Below are 12807 nucleotides of genomic sequence, written 5' to 3' on the forward strand. Positions count from 1 at the left end.
CTTGTGTCTTGTTTTTGCCAAGAAGGGCTCTGTTTACATTTTGCATCACCCTTTTCACGAGTTCAGGACCCTCTTCCCCAGGATCATGGGTTTTGGCGGCCGCAGGTCTTCTCTGCCGCTCCCACCCCTTAAAGGAACCTTGTGCAGATGTGTGGAGCCAGGGCTGTCACCCGGCAGCGGTAGGAACGGTGTACTGCATGTTGTGATTGTGGGATGCTATGCTTTGGGTCTGTTTTGACTAGCTGGGTGTTAAACCAGGGTGATTAGGGAAGGCTTGATAATATCGCTTGAATATGAATACCAAAATACCGAAAGCCACTGTCTTATTCATGGTGAACACCACTAAGAAAGAAAAATAATATCCACAAGGCCTCTTGGAATGTGTGCCGGTCAGATGGTCAAGATTTTCCAGGTCTGATGCTTTCTGGTGACTTGGGTCAAACTAGTTAACATTTCTGTGGTGATGACTAATATCCAGCCCCCTACACAGTTACTACAGATTTTATTATAAGAAAAACTTCTGGTTTGTTATTACAAATAAGTCTAAGAGTCAAATCACATGCAGCTCTGTCTACTGAATAGCTTTGAAGGATCCACAAGAAGCAAGTGCCTTAAACACCATGGCTGTGACACAATCAAAGACTGAGGGTACATGTCACGCTAGGAAATTGTTCTCCTTATTTTTTTTTTTAATTTCAGACTTCGTGTCAGAAGAGGATCTGAATCTTTGATCCCTCTCTTTCAATGGTTTGTAAATATAATCGTGCATCCATGTCCAGTGAGACTCTTTAAATTATGGCATTCATGTTATATACAGGATCCAGAAAACCAGGGATATAAATAGATATAAATAGATCCAGAAAACCAGGATATAAATAAATATAAATATAAAACCAGTGAGACTCTTTAAATTATGGCATTCATGTTATATACAGGATCCAGAAAACCAGGGATATAAATAGAGCCATGCCTCCAGTTTTATATGCATGTCACTGACCATCACCTACCAGCCACTGGGGTAGGTGAAATATGATGTACATGGCTTCTGAGGGCCACATATTCTGCAGAGACTGTTACCGTATGTGCCAAATTCTAATTCAGTACATATTCACTGAACTTTTTGATGCTGTGCTTGCCTTCAGCCAAGAGACAGAACTATAAACAAGGGCACGAGATGAAATAGCTAGTGGCCCACTCTTCTGAAAATATTCTCATCTTTCTTCACCCCAATAACGTGTGCCTACCCAGGGTGGCTCAACAAACATGTGAAAGACACAATGAAGTAAATCTTTAAGGAACTTACTATCTAGTTCAGGAGAAAAGATGTGTATACATAAAAGAGGTAGAGATCAATGCCAGGTCATATAGAATTAAGCGCTAGAATGTCGTGACAAAGATGGAGCATGGACTGGAATTTTAAAAGGGGATAAAATGTCTGGTGTCAGGTTAGTGAGGGTCTTCTGTGCAAGATGGAGCCTTGCGAGCTGGCCCTTGAATGAAGTGAGGAATTGAACTAACGTAAAGGACAGCCAGGTGGGCTTTTCTGACGGGAAAACAGATGAGCTCAAGCGAAGCACAGAGCTAGAATGAAAGGACTGTGCATGCTTGTTTCCCTTTTGCCCTTCCTTCATATTTTTTTCTGCTGCTTCACACATTAGAGTTCCTCCAACTCCAGCTAATAGGCTGCAGTTTTATAGAATAGCCACCTGTATTTTACACCATCTGTTCAGGGAATATTTTGTACCTACTCTCCCATCTTTGGGGGCAGGGGAGGAGCATCATATTCAATGAGGAAAAAATGGAATCATTAAGCAGAGGTGGCTCTTTTCCTCCCTGGCCCTTCCCTTTCTTCCCTATGATCCAGTCATCCTAAAGTATTAGATGGGGCAGAGCAAAGTGGACATCCGTGGTGCGGGAGAGAGGGTTAGGTGTGGGGTGTGGGCACCCAAGCAAGGTAAAGAAGGTCTCTATGCAAGAGGGAAGCCTGCCGTGGGGGTCAGGGCCCATGAGGGTGGGAGCGTCCACGTATGGGGTGGCTCCGTGTGTGTGTCAGAGCCTGAGCACGATGGCCAAGGCATCCTCATGTGACGGTATCAGAGCCTGAACGGAGAGGAAAGCATCCGTAAGAGGGGAGGGGTGGAGGTGAGCATATAGGGAATTGATCAGATAAATAAATATATGAAGGTTTCTCACTCTCAGAGAAAGGAATTGCAAATATGGAAAGGGAGAAAACTAGAATGAACACGGTGATGTTGGATTGGAACTGGATGTATTAGCACGAACCATGATTTTCAAGATGAAAGGATAAATCATAGAGAGATAGAGGAGACTAGATAGATGATAGATAGAAATATAAGCATAATGTGAATGTGCACATATGGACTGCAGCGTACAGACTCCCCAGTTCTTCACTTTGGGAGGCCTGGGTCTCCCCTTGCCTTTGCTTCTTAGTCAGGTGATTACAGTAAAAGATCCTAAGATGGCCCCCAGTGGTCCACAACTCCTGGTACTACGCATGCCCTTGTGTAATTCCCTCCCCTTGTGTGCGACATGACCTATGGCTTGCCTTCAACCGATAGAATACAAAACAAATAAGATATCATGTATGCAATTATGCTCTCTAAGATTATGTCTATCTTGCTTGGAGACTCTCTCCCTTGCTGGCTTTGATGAAGCAATCTGCTGTGTTTAGTGATTTGCCCTGTGGAGAGGCCCACATGGCAAAAAAAAAAAAGGTGGGTGCAACCTCTAGCCAGCAGCCGCCAAGGAACTGAGGCCCTCTGTCCAACAAATCCACAGAGAACTGAATTCTGCCATCACAAGAGCTTGGAAGTGGGTCCTTCCCCAGTTGAGCCTGGAGACAAAAGCACAGCCCCGGGTGACAATTTTGGGTACCGTGATGCAGCGGAGCAGCTAAGCCTGGCAGGACTCCTGGCCTCAGAAACCATAAGATAATAACTGTGTGTTGTCATACGCTGCTAAATTGGTGGTCATTTGTTATGCAGCTACAGAGGACTAGTACATATACTAGTACTAGTAGTATATGTACCTTAGCTCTCCCTGAGGACGCCTGAGGGAGCAGCACTCCAGCAGAAGTGATCACACCTCGTGCCCAGATTTGGGCTTCAAGGCCATTTTCAACTAAAAGGAACCATGGCTCCTTAGAGAAAAGGCTGATTCCAGGACTGCAGCAGAGAAGGTACAGAATGAATCTGGAACATTTTCTTGTGCCAGAAAGTAAGAAAATGCTCAAAGAATGATGGGGACATGACAAAAGGATATAAAAGCCAGCTTGAAAGAGCTCCCACGAACGAAATCAGGGAAGATTTGAGCATCAGGATGAATGACCGCAGTAGCAGATTATGAGCCTATTGAACAAAATAAGAGGCCACGAGTCCATAGACTTATAAGCAAATAATCTAATGAATAAATTGAAAGTTTGATAAGAAGTGAGATATTTGGATCATTTCAAAATACTTCTTCACATAACAGTTATTAATTATAAAGAGGAAGTGTGTAACTTTATGCCAGAGAAGCCTGACAGATACCACCTTTATTAAATGATTGACGTTCACATCATCATTAATGGGAAAGATTGAAACCATGTAGCCTGATAGTATGCACTGAGAGGAACACAGAGATATTTATATGAGAGTCCTGCCCAAGATGCATAACTTGAGCCTACTCATGAGGAAATATCAGACAAATCCAAATTGGGGGACGCTCTAGAAATAACTTGCCTGTGAACTTCAAAAGTATCAGTGTCATGAAAGTCGAGGATAGACTAGGAACTGGCTATGGGAACGTGACAAGTCAATGCAACGCATGATTTTGAACTGGATCCTTTGGCTGTAAACAATGTTATGGGGCCGTATGCAAATTTTGAAGAGCGTGTGAGGATTAGATGGTAGCAATGTATTGGCGTTCCTTTCCTCATCACAATGGTCATACTTTGGTGATGTAGCAGAATATCTTGGTTTGTAGGAATTCCACACTATAGTATTAGAAGGTGATGGGCTATGATGTTGGCAACTTATTTTCAAATAGCTCAATTTAAAAAAAAAAAGGGTTTTGTACTGTATTTCCAACTTCTTTGAAACTTTGTGATTGTTTCAAAATTTTAAAAAATACATTAAATGAAGAAGAAATTCCAGTCCGGTGATTGATCTCAGAGTGTGGTCTCCCAAATAGAAGCAGCAACACTACCTGGGAACTTGTTGGAAATGCAGAATTCTTGGGCCCCACCCTGACTCCATCCTTTAGGTGATTCTGAAGCACTCTTAATGTTTGAGAACCGCTGTACTAGTCCATTTATTCAAAATATCATTCAAGAAGCCATTTTTTTTTAGCTAAGAATAACTTGAACTATTGAATGCAAGTAAGATTGGTCTTTTTGAATTCCTGCCTCTCTTTCTGTTGATGATCCATTATAAAGCTGACAAACTTGATACTAAGTAAAGAAAGTGGAATAATGGATTTTAAAACTGTTTTGGAAAAAGAAGAAAGGAACTACTATTTATCGAGAGTATGTCCTATGCCAGGTTTCATGCTAGGTTCTTTCCCATAGGAAAGAGAATCCTTAGATTTTCAGGATAGCCTCCAGAAATTTAGAAAATTAAATTGACCAGAATTGCCCATCCCAATTCAATGAATATTCTAGGTTTTTAGAAATCTATTCAACATTCATTCAATAAACATCTATTGATCACCTACCATATACCATACAGTGAGGAAAGCACTGAAAGTTATACTGCAGTAGATTCATACCCACAGTATTTGGTGTCTAGGACCAAAACCTTCACAGTACATATAATCTTCCTTTAAATCACAGCTTTATTGAGCTATATTTCACACACCACATAATTCACCTATTCAAAGTGTACAATTCAATTGTTTTTAGTGTATTCAAAAGTTGTACAACCATCACCACAATCAATTTTAGAACATCTTCATCACCTCAAAAAGAAACCCTATACTATTAGTAGTCACTCCTCACTCCCTCCTCCTCCCAGCCCCTGGCAACCACTAATCTACTTTCTGTCTCTATGGATTGGCCTACTTTGGACGTTTCATATAAATAGAATCATAAAATATGTGGTATTTTGTGACTGGCTTCCTTCCCTTAGCATAATGTTTTCAAGGTTCATCCGTGGTGTGGTATGTGTCAGAATTTCACACCCTTTTATTGCTGAATGCCATTCCATTGTATGGCTATACTACCTTTATCCACTCAACCATGGGTGGACATTTGGATTGTTTCCAACTTTCGACTGTTATGAATAATGCTGCTATGACATTTGTGAACAAGTTTTTACGTGAACATATGTTTTCATTCCTTTTGGTAATATACCTAGGAGTAGAATTGCTGGGTCATATGATAACTCCATGTTTAACTTTTTTTTTTTTTTTTGCTGTATAACTGGCTTCATGTATTTATTTATAATTAATTTTTTATTGGAGTATAGTTGATTTACAGTGTTTATGTTTAACTTGAGGACCCACCATACTCTTTTTCACAGTGTCTGCCCCATTTTGCATTCCCACCAGCAGTGTATGAGTGATTCAGTCTTTCCACATCCTCAGCAACACGCTACCCATACATGTAGTCTTTGCATCCTAATCAAACTGAAAAAATTCATTCTTAAGATAAAAGCCATGGGGTGGGTTAGAAAGACCTGGAATCAAGTGTTATGAAGCTAGCTTGTTCGTAGCATCAGGGAGGTTTTAAGGAGTGCCTACTAGGTGTAGGGCACTGTAATAGGAAATGGGCTCATTTGAGGTGTTTCTCGTGGCTCGTTAAGCAAATGGGACACCTATGATTCAGATTTCCCTGGCAAGTCAGGAAGTATCTCAAGATCTGTACATCTGGTTCTGCAGGCAGAGCAGCATGACTGAAAAAACTGGTGCTTCCAATCACCCACTGTGGGCAGTGGGCAGAGGTAAATATAACAGTTTTAAAATTTTTTAAATTTTTATACAACTTTTAAAGGTTACTTTCCATTTACAGTTATTACAATATATTGGCTATATTCCTGTGTTGTACAATACATCCTTGAGCCTATTTTATACCCAATAGTTTGTACCTCCCTCTTCCCCCCCTTTGTTCCCCCCTCCCACTGGTAACCACTAGTTTGTTCTCCATATCTGTGAGTCTGCTTCTTTTATGTTATATTCACTGGTTTGTTGTATTTTTTAGATTCCACATATAAGTGATATGATACAGTATTTGTCTTTCTCTGTCTGACTTATTTCACTTAGCATAATACCCTCCAGGTCCATCCACGTTGCTGCAAATGGCAAATTTCACGTCTTGGCAATTGTAAATAATGCTGCTATGAACATTGGGGTGCGTGTATCTTTTTGAACTAATGTTTTTGTTTTTTCCAGATATATACATAGGAGTAGAATTGCTAGGTCATATGGTAGTTCTATTTTTAGTTTTTTAAGAAACCTCCATACTGTTTTCCACAGTGGCTGCACCAATTTGCACCCAGCAACAGTGCATGGGGGTTCCTTTTCTCCACATCCTCACATTGTGGTTCTGAAATAATAATAGTTTTCTACTCCTCAGGGAGCCAGACAGAAGTAAGACAGCAGGGCCCATCCAGGACATCTGTAATTGGCCTGAATTTTCAGCTCTGAGTTCAGATCAGCCTTTGGGCCACTAAGTGGTCACCCATTAGCCAGATCTGACCCACAGGAGTGTTTTGTTCGGCCCGTGTCGTGTTTCAAGCATTCTGATTTGAATTCCTTTACAATCTCTAGTCTGTTACAGCTCCCACTGATCTCTATTGTTTTATACCGCATTGTCGTCACTCTTTTACATTATCATCTGGCTCCTGGGAGTATTTGAATGTGCACGTCCTGCTTCGGATGATGTCTTAGACATATGGTTAATGCCTGGGCAATTATTAAGTAGAACATCGTTGCCATCACTCCAAAGCAATAGTCACATATCTACACTGCACTGTCAACAAGAAGCAGTAATTAAGCAGATAATTGCGCAACATGCTACATAGAGAACAATACATAGATGGGAGCTGTACCTACTAGGACCTTAGAGCCTAAAATAAACCACACTGACACAGACAGACATTCATGTGGCCGACAGAAAATGGAGAAAGACATACGGACCATGAAAACAGACATGATGGAGGTCAGCCCTGGGCCCGACAGCACAGCCAAACCTGTGACAGGGCTCCTGCTTACATGTGCATTCTAAAAACGGATTTCTTTACAAAAGGTACTCTTCCCAGATTATTCCTATCAAGATTTGAAAGTATTTGCTGGTTATAACTCCATAATATGATTTGCAAGATTTGTGAAATTCCAGCACTCTTCAGTAATGCAAGTATGTTTTTTTCTTTCAGCGAGTTCTCTAATGGCAGGTGTAGCCACTAAAATGATCAGCTATGTGATTAGAAATGCAATTTGAAGCAAAGTCCTTGCATCCTTAGATGCTACTGGTGCCCTGACCAGTTCTCCTTACCTGCCGGTGTGCCCATCTCAGGCTGCCATGAGCGTTGGTTACCAAGGGCTCACTCCACACCCTTCTCCAGAGAACTACCCTCGCCTGAAGGGAGCCTCCTTGCCCAGAGATGCCCAGGATGTTATGCTCCCCCAGGGAGGAAGGTGGTCTGCGACTAATGAGTGATTAATACAGGTTCTAAGAGTCCTGGACTCTTGCATAAGGAGAGGGCAATTCTGTTGTGCTATACACTCTTCAGCTCCCCAAGCTGAAGCCAGACTTCATGGAACCTTCATTTTTTCCTGGCTTCTTCCCCTGCACTGTCCTGCTTCCCTTATTCCCTAACAGATTTCACTTGAGAGCACTATCCCCCAAAAGTCACCTGCATCAGAAACCCCATCTCAGGGTCTGCTTCTAGAAAACCTGATATAAGACCCCTGACCTATCCCACCAAGTTATCCTCATGGAGTCAGATTTTAAAATGGTTGTTAAAGTATAATACACTTGACATTCAGCATGTAACAGTTAAAAAGTAACAGCCCTGAGCTGTGGCAGCCAAGGTGACCCTCTAATAGTGTCCTTAAGGCAGCGCTGTGGCATTTATGCTTCTTCTCAGTGGAAGAGCGATTTCAATTCATACCCTAATTATAAAATTACTTTTCCATCAAACCAGAGTGCTTATAGCTCCCCCCCCCTTTTTTTTTTAACTGAAGCATGGTTGGAACCCAGAGGGAGAGAGAGAGTAAGCTATAAAATTATGAAGACAAGTCGTGAATCTAGATTTTCTTTATCGATGTATAAAATTTACATAACATGTGAGCTCTGCATCTTATGGAAAAGTACATTCAAATAAAAAGCACTGCAGTTTTGATGAGGGAGAGATGTGTTACCGTATCACTCTAGCTTCCACCATCCACAGTATACTTAATCTTTTCAACGACTTTGTACAACTCTTTTACCCAGGACCTAAAATGTTTGAGCTGCATGTGTGGCCTCTGTAACAAATGACCACAAACTTGGTGGCTTAAAACAGCAGAAGCTTATTCTCTCACAGTTCTAGAGGCCAGAAGTCCAAGTTCAAGGTGTTGACAGGGCTGCACGCACCCCACTTCTGTAGGGGCAGATCCATTCTTTACCTCTTCCAGCTTCTGGTAGCTGTTGGTATTCCTTGGCTTGTGGCAGCATCTCCCTGCTCCATCTTCACATGGCCTTTTCCTCTGTACGTGTCTCCTCATCTGTCTGTCTCAAATCTCCCTATGCGTCTCTTCATAAGGACATTTGCCATTGGATTCAGGGCACAATGGGATAACCCAGGATCATCTTGTTTCAAGATCCTTAATCACATTTGCAAAGACCCTCTTTCCCAATAAGGTCACATGCACAGGTTCATAGGTGGATATCTTTGGGGGAGCCATTTTTGGGTCTACCACAGTACGTACATGTGTGTACAGACAAAACCACAGCAAGATAAAGAGATACATGCACATGGGAAGAATCTGATCAGGGCAGTGCTTGCACACTTATACTCATACTGAACACCCACAGCCTTTAGAAGCAGTCCAGAAAGTTCTTGACATAGTTCTGGTTCATAATTCTGCCAAGCACAAACTGCATCGCAAGTGTGATGAGGTTAGTGCACGACATGGAAATATGCACTTGATCATTGAGTGGCCTAACCAACTACCCAACACCCGCATGTCAGTGTGACTTTGGTGTTCTCTAATCATGTAGATTATTCTCATTATACTTACTGAATTTTATGGAATGGCATAACATGCTATAGTAGAATTTGGAGTTTAAGGATTTCGAAAGCTCTTGGGCCTCTTAAAAATGCCAAAGATTGGGAATTCCCTGGCAGTCCAGTGGTTAGGACTTTGTGCTTTCACTGTCAAAGGAGCAAGTTCATCCCTGGTCGGAGAACTAAGGTCTCGAAAGGCATGCAGCCAAAAAAAGGAATGCCAAAGATAAATTACCTGTGTGCAGTTTTCAGATGGACAGTGGCATAAGACACATATGAAGGGCTGAGACTGTTGGTGACATTAGGAGACAGACCTGTAATTCCACAGCAAATGCCACTCCTCTTTGAATGACTGACATCTATTTCTTTTTTTTTTTTTTTTTTTTTTTTTTTTTGCGGTACGCGGGCCTCTCACTGTTGCGGCCTCTCCCGTTGCGGGGCGCAGGCTCCGGACCGGAAGCGCAGGCTCAGTGGCCATGGCTCATGGGCCCAGCCACTCCGCGGCATGTGGGATCTTCCCGGAACCCGTGTCCCCTGTATCGGCAGGTGGATTCTCAACCACTGCGCCACCAGGGAAGCCCTGACATCTATTTCTGAGTTAAATATTCTTCGGACAATTGCAGCTGAAACAGAAAAATATTAAAGAAGTCTTTGAAACAGTTTTTAAGATACAGATGTTCTGACAGCTTTGAAATATTAAAATTTTTAAAAGCCTCACATATTGCCGGGCATATTTTTCCTTGCATATCTTTAAAGGCACTTAAGGGAAACAAGCAAAGATGCTTAAAAAATTAATTACCAAGCATAAAATTATATAGAGCCATGATGAAAGAAATAGTGAATTGTGAAATAAATCACTTCACTAAATTGCTCTCTTCTTATATTTACTTAGATAACAAATTAGGCCTTGTACCTTCTTTGAGGATCATCATGGTAAAATATATATACATGTTAGTTATCTCCATGCTGTAACCTAGGTACAAAGAAACTTACACTGAAAAATTCATTTTGGTGACAGCAGTGGGTTAGTCTGCAGAATGACTTTTTCTGGGATATTAGAAAAATAGCCCTGGTGCTCTTTGTCTCTACTGTAGCACTTTTCATACTCTACCCTGAAAAATTGGTTATATAAGTAATGTTCTCTCTCACAAAACTTAAGGACCTTAAGTTCTCTCCCTCTCTCTTTCTCTCTCTCTTTTTAAAAAAATTTCCACATGCTGCCTGGCAACTGTGTATTGCATAGAATAGGCACTCAATAAATTATGACTGAAATGCAGCCACATCTCAGGAAAATAGGCGGTTAACTCACAGAGGGTAGGCAAGTTACAGCTTTTGTTTCTAAAGAGCATCAGCTATTTCTCTAAGTCCTTGTAATTCAATCAAAGGCTGGTCTGTGGACCAGCAGCAGTGGCATCCCCTGGGAGCCTGCTAGAAATGCAGAATCTCAGGTCCTGTTCAGCAAATGCCCACATCCAGGTTTGAGAAGCCCTGTTGTCATTCATGTGTACTAATCTTGCCTCTCCAACTAGATTCTATTCACTGAAGGAATAGTTGCCATACTGCTTTTTTCATCTTTGTAATCATCATTCTTTTCCTTACTCTGTGCCCAGAACCTAACACAGGGTTCCATACATAATAGGTGCTTCATAAATGCTCACTGAGCATTACCCCCAATTTGGACCCCTTTCTGTTGCAGTTTCCTAGCATCGTTCAGCCATTTGCCATCCAGTTCAATTTGCCACACGTTAGGGGCAGAAATATCCTGACTCTGTTCACGTATGGTATACAGCCTGTCCAGGACCCTAGGGTAAAGCATACTTTATTGGTCACAGAGTGAATTTGTTATCTTCTGGGATTTCATTGCTAACGACTTGGTCTTGCCATTTAGTGTTGAGAATGTGTTTTTTTTTTTTGCATTGGCAGGCGGATCCCCAACCAATGCGCCACCAGGGAAGCCCGAGAATGTTTTGTAAGAGATGTCGACAGAAGGGTCTAGAACTGGGATCAAAAAGTACAGCCTGTAGAGCAAGTACAGCCTGCTGCCTCTTTTCTTGTACATGAAGTTTTATTGGAATACAGCCATGCCCATTGGTTTATGTATTGTTTATGGCTGCTTTTCATCAGCGAAGGCAAAGTTGAATAGTTTCAACAGGCACACAGAGCCTAAAATATTTACTATCTGACCCATTACAGAAAAAGTTGGCCAATTCCTGGTCTAGAAGCTATAATTGATGTGTGTGTGTGGCAAGTGCAGTCCCCCTGAATCACCGGAAGTTGCAACAACCCTGTGATACGCACTTTTCAAAGGTGGCCTGCAAGATACCTGCCTTCTGGTATTCATACCCTTGTGTCATCCCCTCCCCTTGAATGTGGGCTGGACCTAGTGACTTACTCTGAACAAACAGATTATGGCAAAAATGATGGGACATCACTTCTGTGATGCGGTTACAAAAGACTGTGACTTCTGTTCCGCTGCTAGTGCTTTCTTGGCCTGCACATTTTGATGAAGCAAGCTGCCATGTTGGAGAGGCCTATGTGGTAAAGAACTGAGGGTCACTTCCGGCCAATAGCCAGCAAGGAACCGAGGCCCTTAGACCAATGGTCTCCAGAAACAGAATCCAATCCTCCAGAAACAACCACGTAAGTGAGCTTAGAAGTGGATCCTTCCTCAGTCAAGTCTGGAGATAACTTTAGCCCCAGCTGACACCTTGAATGACCATGAGGTTTCTGAGTCACAGAAACTGTATGATAATAAATGTTGTTATTTTAAACCACTCAGTTTAGGGGTAATTTGTTCAGCAGCAATGGATAACTAATATAGACCCTAAAGCAGTACTACAGACAGCACACTCTGCCATCCCATTTTCCAGTACCTAGAAGGATACTGTCATGGACACTTACTGAAACTGGCTGGCCAGTGTCTGAACCTGTTTCCTAGTACTGGAAAATCCTCGACTGTGAACATCAGTGGCCACTGTCCCATTAGGGCAGTGTGTTCTAACTTTTTCATGTCATGCCAAGCATAGAAAATGAACGAGATGTGTAAAGTACTCTATGAACGCACGGGGCTGCTCACTGCCAGAAGGGACCACAGGCTCTAGCCACTCCAGACCCACCCTGAGTTGAAGGTCTCAATAACTCAGTACCTCTATAAGCTGGGGATATCTGCTCACTGGCAGCCCCTGGCATGAACATGCAACCTAGGCTTGGCCAACTTTGAAACATGAGTGAGTAATAAAAAGACTGAGGGTCAGAAAGGTGACAGTCTAGGTGGTGGAGGTGGCATCTGATGGTGGCTGATGCGACCAGTGGTGGGGCCAGTCTATTTGTGCTGCCTGAACCCTTTTGGTCTTTGTTTTAGGCCTGGTTGTCTAGCCTTCTGGTCAATTCTGAGACCCACCAAATATCATTCCAATAAGTTGCTTCCACTTAAGAGAGCCAGAATTGGCTCCTAACTGTTCACTACTGAGAACCTCAGCAGATATGTGTGTATCAATATTACAGCAATAGGGCTTCCCTGGTAGCGCAGTGGTTGAGAGTCCGCCTGCCGATACAGGGGACACGGGTTCGCGCCCCGGTCCGGGAAGATCCCACATGCCGC

The sequence above is a fragment of the Physeter macrocephalus genome, chromosome 18 (genome assembly GCF_002837175.3).
Source record: "Physeter macrocephalus isolate SW-GA chromosome 18, ASM283717v5, whole genome shotgun sequence".
NCBI lineage: Eukaryota > Metazoa > Chordata > Mammalia > Artiodactyla > Physeteridae > Physeter > Physeter macrocephalus.